Source organism: Drosophila miranda, chromosome 2 (assembly GCF_003369915.1).
Source record: "Drosophila miranda strain MSH22 chromosome 2, D.miranda_PacBio2.1, whole genome shotgun sequence".
Lineage (NCBI taxonomy): Eukaryota > Metazoa > Arthropoda > Insecta > Diptera > Drosophilidae > Drosophila > Drosophila miranda.
In genome coordinates, this window is record NC_046675.1 from 25,106,969 (window position 1) to 25,113,826 (window position 6,858).

Sequence of the window (6,858 nt, forward strand, 5' to 3'; positions counted from 1 at the left end):
TGTAAGATCTTTCTACATATCTACGTATCCCACAGCAATTCAACTTTGTACATTTGCAAGTGCCAGCATCAATTAAAACTAATAGAACAATTAATGAAACACAAACCGCAAAATGCAACCACAAAAGCGAGAACTTAGAAGGAGACAAGATATATAAAACGCAAAAGAGAAGGCAAAGGCGCCCATTCAGGGAGTGGTCGAAGTGGGAATGCTCTGAAAACTACAGCAAAGGCACCAATAATATTGTAGAGCTAAAAGTTTTTAGATTTCATGGAAAAAGAAAGAAAGAAAGTAGTAAAATTTAGATAAATGGGATCCAGTTCCTTTCTAAAGATGCAAAATTAATGAATTGATTGAATTGATTATAAACTTATGCATTGCAAACATTACCATAACCATTTCTTAGCAAAAGATATACAATCATATGCCTCTTGTGAGAATTGAACTCACGGCCCCTGGTTTACAAGACCAGTGCTCTGCCACTGAGCTAAAGAGGCTTGGTTGAAAAGAACGAACCATCAAGCCATAAAAAAGGTAGCACCAGTGGCAGTAACATCTATCGAAAGATACATCTTCCAAAACTTATCTTGTGGTAGTACGAGTCTGTATCTTTCCATTTTCAATGCATTGATACCTTATCACGAGAAACATGTGTCCAAATTCTGAAAGTACCACAACAAAACATTGGTTTTCATTGCATTAAAATAATTATAATCATTAAAGAATCTGATTCCTGAACTTAATTATGGTTTAATAATTAATTCGAATATTTTAAAGGAAATCTATAAAATATTCGAGAACGATCCGAAAAGATCCATTATATTTAAAGTCACAAATGTAACAAATGTTATTTTTACTCTTCTTCCCTTTGGGCCTGACAAACCTCTCATTAAATCAATAATACCCTTTAGAGAAGTGCAATCCCGGGGCATATGCGGAACTGTCTTTCAAAAGCAAAGAAAGAGTTTTGCTCTGCCGTATTCATGATGATCCCCACATAATCATCATTGTCTTTGGCAATTAAGCAAAATGAATAAGTAAATGAATGAATGAGTGAGTGACTGAATGGATGAGTGAGTAAGAGTATGCATGTCTTAATAATTTCTCAACTCTAATTCAGAAGAAATTAGAAATGGGTGCGGGTGCGGCAACGCTGGTCCCCTCTCTAGATCTTTGCGGCAAGATTGAACTGTAGGGCGTGGCAGTGGTGTGGTGTGGTGCTGCACCATCAGTATGTGTGTGGCAGGCAAAGTGCACAAACAGTTAAATGCTAGATTGTAGTCACAGAAACATGCAATTGCAGGCACTGGCACTGGCACTGGAAAAACAATTGAATTTATGAATTATGAAATATTTTAACTCTAGCAAAATGCTCTTCCCCCCTTTAGTGGCTCTGTGTAGCTCCCTAATTAACTAAGTGCCACGCACCTTGGGAGTCAGAGTAACAGCTGGGGAGAAAACTAAGAGGAAAACACGCCCATTTTATTTTCCCATTTCCAGCTTCATGCATTTTTAATTCCCTTAATAGCTTTTGTCGCTCTAGCTCTAGAGCCAGGACCCGGAGCCAGACATTGATGGACCAGCAGAAGCCACAAGCAACAAAAATTAAAACACCAAAAATTCTGTGTACTCTACCGCAGGCCGCAGGTGTCCCGGCGGCCACAGGATGCAGATTAATTCCACCGGAGCAGGACGCAGAAACAGGGGCAAGACCAGGGCCAGGGGCAGCTTCATGGATGGCCTGTAAAAAACTCACCCAAAAAAGTTTTCCTACCTGGGTCGCATCTGCTGGCTAAAACTAAGCGCAATGTGTCCTCCATCAAAATTAATTACCAAAAGGAGCAAAGCAGCGGCCACCATGGTGCAAGGCCAATTGTCAGTTGCGGTTGCCGGGGCGCAAAAGTTAAAAGGGGGCGACTCTGCCACCCATAACCCATCGCCATACAGACCTCCCGCCAGCGCTCATCAGTCAACACTTGCCTAACAGTCTCCAAAATGATAAATTGCCACCCCCCTCGGAGGACCGAAGGACGATGCCACTCGACGCGCATTTTGTGGCAGTCAGCGGGGAAGTCTATAGATAATTTGTTGTATACTTTGGGGCGCTGGCTCGAAAAAACAAAAATTAGATTGAAACATCAGGTTCTTCGAATAGAGAACCAATAATTAAAAGCTATGATAAAGTTGGCAGTAAATAAAAGACAGCTATAGAGTCTGCACTAATTGACTGGATTCCAGAGCAAACCACGGAGATTTGATTATTGTCTTCTGGCCATAACAAAGTGCATCTTGATCAAATTTGTTCAAATTTTAATTTAAATAAGATTATTCAATAAAACGTATCAACTCCGTGGCTTTAGAGTCATCCTCTAAGTTACCTCAAAGTGAAGAATTTCGTTTAATTCATACATCTATATAACTATATCCTGAACTTCCACACAGGGCAATAGATTTCTTAAATTTTGTAATTCCACAAAAAATGTGAATGCTGAAAATTCCTGCATCCATTGTCGCATCATTCAATCTGCAATCCAGCGACAGCGCAATCTCTCTCCTAGACTTTTGGAATGCGAATTTCTCATCGCATAAATCGTCCGCAGCACGAACAATACAGCTGAAAGGATAATGCCAATGCAACTGAATGCAAGGGAAGCCAATGAATGGCTATTGGGATGGGGTGTCGTGTGGGAGTGTCGTCTGATTTATTGGCTAATGCGCATTTCATGCCCTCGGTGCCCTCTCGGCGGCGACACCAGAAGTTGAGGCCAAATTAATTAACAACAAGGCGAACGCATTGCATTGTCTGTCGACGCTGCCGTTTCGCGTTGTTGGTTTTTAATTAAGGAGATGAATGCAAAACAAAATCAAAATTAAAGTGATTTACGCCACAGATAAAAAACACACCAAGAAAAAACGAAAGCGAAACGTACTGAAAGTACTGAAAGCCTGCTTTAATTATAAACAAATACGAGAACGATGTAAAGCCAATGATAGAATAAACAAATAATTAAGAGGCGGCAAAGTTTGGAAGTCGCTTGGGGGTCGATTTGTTGTATACTCGTACAAAACATTTTCCTGTCAATATTTGCCCTCCAGACAGGGGATGTCAACTGAAAGTAGAACTTTCATGGAGGTGGAGCAGTGTCTGATGTCCTGTTAGAGATAATGTCACACATGACTGCTTCTGGGTGGGTTTTCGATATCCCCTCTTTAAGTCTTCTGTCTGAGTTTCTAATTAAAAATGTAAAACATACAACATATAAATAGAATACACATTCGTGGGTGACATTTCATGTTGGCTTTTGCACTCTGACCATGGGACCATGGGGGTTAATAAATGGCATACTGCCAATCGTCAGAGCTCCTTTTAAGCGGGTAAACAAGGATCAACTTTGGCAATCGTTCTCGAAATAAATCTTAGAGTTTTATCATGGCTCTAATTATTGATTTACCACCTCCTATGGTGCTGCTTGCTGCTGCTGCACAGCAAACGGAACCTATTATATTTCTGCACAAAAATATATGAAACTTCTATGCCTCCTGTGAGAATTGAACTCACGGCCCCTGGTTTACAAGACCAGTGCTCTGCCACTGAGCTAAGGAGGCTTGCTTGAAAAGATCGCACCATCAAGCAATATAAAAGTTAGCTACAGAGGCAGTAGCATCTATTGATTTTAGATAAAGTGGCAGTAGCTCCTACCAAACAAAAAACGTCTTCCAAACCTTATCTTGACCGTGTACGAATAACATAGACAGCAGCAGACTATTATCACTCCATTGATAACCTTTCAAGTCAAACATCTGTCTAAACACTGACCAAATCGTCTGCGCAATGCTTTTCATATTAAATTCATTAACGAAATTTATCCCCTCTGTAACATATAGCTTCTGAAATGACACATAGTATAGTATATATACATGGTATCAGTCCTATGAATTTTAAGTACGAAACCCGTTTCTGTGACAACTTTTGCTCAATTCCACAATTTTTACCTTAATTCCCCGGAAATTTAAGACCCCAGAACTCCAGCAAAAGTCCAAAACCAAAAAACAGGAAAAAAAAACTTGGTTTAGTTAAACCCCCAAGCAGATTTTTGGACCGCTTAATCCTTCCAGACGAATGCGCTGAAATTATTTATTATGACGCAAAACTTTTTTTCCGGTGTCGCAGTGCAACGCGTACCGTACCGCGTTATCTCCTGGCCAAAAGAGCAAAGGGTCTCGCACTGGCATCCGCTGAACACAAACACTGTGTCCACCACCCACTGCCACCACCACAAACACACGACTTTTCCAGAGAAATCAGAAAACCAAAATATGAAAGTTGCTTCGGAAAAAATCCCCACCACAAACAGAGCTTTAAAAGGTGTGTACCCAAATAAAATCGCTCGTAACTGGATTTTTCGGCTGCAGCCACTTCAAAAGAAACAAATCTGTTCATTTGGAAGAATCGAATAAAATGGGATAATGTTCCCAAAACGAATAAGCTTTGGAAAACGATTAACTCTTAATGGAAATAACGGCCTCGCATTAAATGGGTCCATATTAACTCTAAATCGAAAAAGGTAACTTTCAATCATTCCTGCTTAAAATTATTTGAATTCTAGCTTCGACTCGCCGTTCAAAACACTTCTCCGAAGCGTCATGTCTAGCAGAGCTTTACACTTCTTAATGGAAAACGAGGGGGAACGTTGTGAGTTGCTGCGGACACCGCAACTCTACATTTATACCCTATACTTAGTCAGTATGGCTCTCCTCCGGCAGACGCCGCTAATATTAAACGACACGACAAGGAGTGCGTGCGAGAGAGACAGAAAATCAGTCTGAGCGTGACGTCGGGCGCTGCGTAGCCACTGCAAATTGATTTGTTCCTATTGGCTATAAAAATGATCTGATCTGATCCAGATTCAGCAATCTGATAGATATCGTCATTATCTATGATTTTGCGTTTTTAGTTTTCTCGAATCTGCAATATTGTGTATGCAACAGATTTTTTCATTTGTGGGGGCGGAAGGTGGTGGGGCGAAATTTTGAAACAAACTCGTCAAGCTCCGATGTCTTAGGAGTGTGGATACCAAATTTGGTTGCTCTAGCTTTTATAGTCTCTGAGATCTAGGCGCTAATGTTTTACTATAAGCAAAGCCGGCTATGGTACGTGTGTGTTAGAGAGAGACAGGGCGAGAAAAAATGAAATTGTTTTCTTGATTCTGGCTATGATAATTATACGATCTGGTTCAGATTTTACACTCTACAACATATAGTCATCCTCTACGATTCTGCGGATGCCACAGATTTTCGCCCTTTGTGGGGGCGGAAGGGGGCGGGGCGAAGTTTTGAAATATTTTTTTAGCAGTGACATATCACAGAAGTCTGGATCCAAAACATTGTTGCTCTAGCTCTTATAGTCTTCGACCACTAGGCGCTGAAGGGGACGGACAGACGGACGGACGGACAGACGGACAGACAGACAGGGCTCAATCGACTCGGCTATTGATGCTGATCAAGAATATATATACTTTATGGGGTCGGAAACGATTCCTTCTGGACGTTACACACATCCACTTTTACCACAAATCTAATATACCCCAATACTCATTTTGAGTAACGGGTATAAAAACCTGATCGCATATTAACCCTTAATGGAAAAACGTACTTTGCAGTCAGTCGCTTTAAATAATTTGAATTTGCAGAAGATGTCTTGCCTAAAGTTGGTTTTACTCAGGTATTACAACACATGGCGGCGGTTGCGTTTGCGGCTGCTCCTGCTGCTCGTACAGTTGCTCCTCCTGTTTGCACTGTTGCGAGTCCTTGCCCGGGGTCAGGGGGATACCAAACGGTACGACGTTGGGCGTGGAATTTCCTTAGTGTGCAAAGAGAGTGATCGAGTGAGAAAAGGCTAAGAAAAGATGCAGTACCCACCTGCTGCTGGAATGGTTGCCCTGCGAAGTAAGCTTCTGGGGCCGGTCCGAAATGGCCGCATTTCGCATTCCGCGCTGGTCATGTCCTCTGCTGCGTGCCCATAAGTTGACCATAAAATGTAGAAGCTTCCATTTTAATAAAAATTCTGATAAATTGAACGCTGGAAAGAAAATGTATCGATACCGTAAACGAGCACTGTGAGATAGATATCGTGTCATCTAAACAACCAGTGTGACCGTTTACGGTATCTTAATCAAATTCAAATAAATGTTAATTAATTTGAAACTTTTAATTGCAGAAAATGTTTAATAAATCCGATATTTATAGAAACTGACGTGGCCAGACCTGGGAAATGGCGAATTTACCTTTGGGCAGCACTTTGCGCGGAATGAAAATGTAAAGTTTATTTCCAGTATTCAGTGTTGGATTTATCATTAAACAAAAGAATACAAACAAAAATAGCTTAAACACACAAAATAATGGACGCGTATTCAAGAAGAGGAGGAAATTCTCTTTAATTACATACATCCTGACAGCCATCCTTCTGATTATATCGGCGGTTTAATGGTATTTGATGCATTGTAAGTATGTCAGGTCCTTGGCGAATTCTTTTACCCTAGCTTTCTTTCAGGGATTCATATTTTTCGAGACTCTGCGCTTTGTAATGCCTATCAATTGCATATTTGACATCGTTATGGTAAGAAGATCCAGCCTTATATATATATATATATTACTGTTGGGTAAAAATTGCTCATTTTGGGGAACATGTTCACTTTTTCTTTTTTAGTAAGTTAGTCAACTCATTCATATTGCTCACTTGTTCACCTGATTACAAATAGTGTGAAGTTCTCTTTTTTGTTCACTCACTCACGAGCAACACAACACTAATATATATATGAAAGAACTATCGATATATATAGCAACGATATACCACCGCGG

The 6,858-nt window shown here is 40.5% G+C and overlaps 2 non-coding genes across 2 annotated transcripts; both read right to left on the reverse strand.

Annotated features, from left to right (window-relative positions):
* Positions 1-425: 425 nt before the first annotated feature.
* On the reverse strand, positions 426-497 carry Trnat-ugu. Its single transcript has one exon. It is a non-coding gene; the product is annotated as a tRNA-Thr (tRNA).
* Positions 498-3,534: 3,037 nt separating this feature from the next.
* Positions 3,535-3,606, reverse strand: Trnat-ugu. Its single transcript has one exon. It is a non-coding gene; the product is annotated as a tRNA-Thr (tRNA).
* Between the last annotated feature and the right edge of the window lie 3,252 nt (positions 3,607-6,858).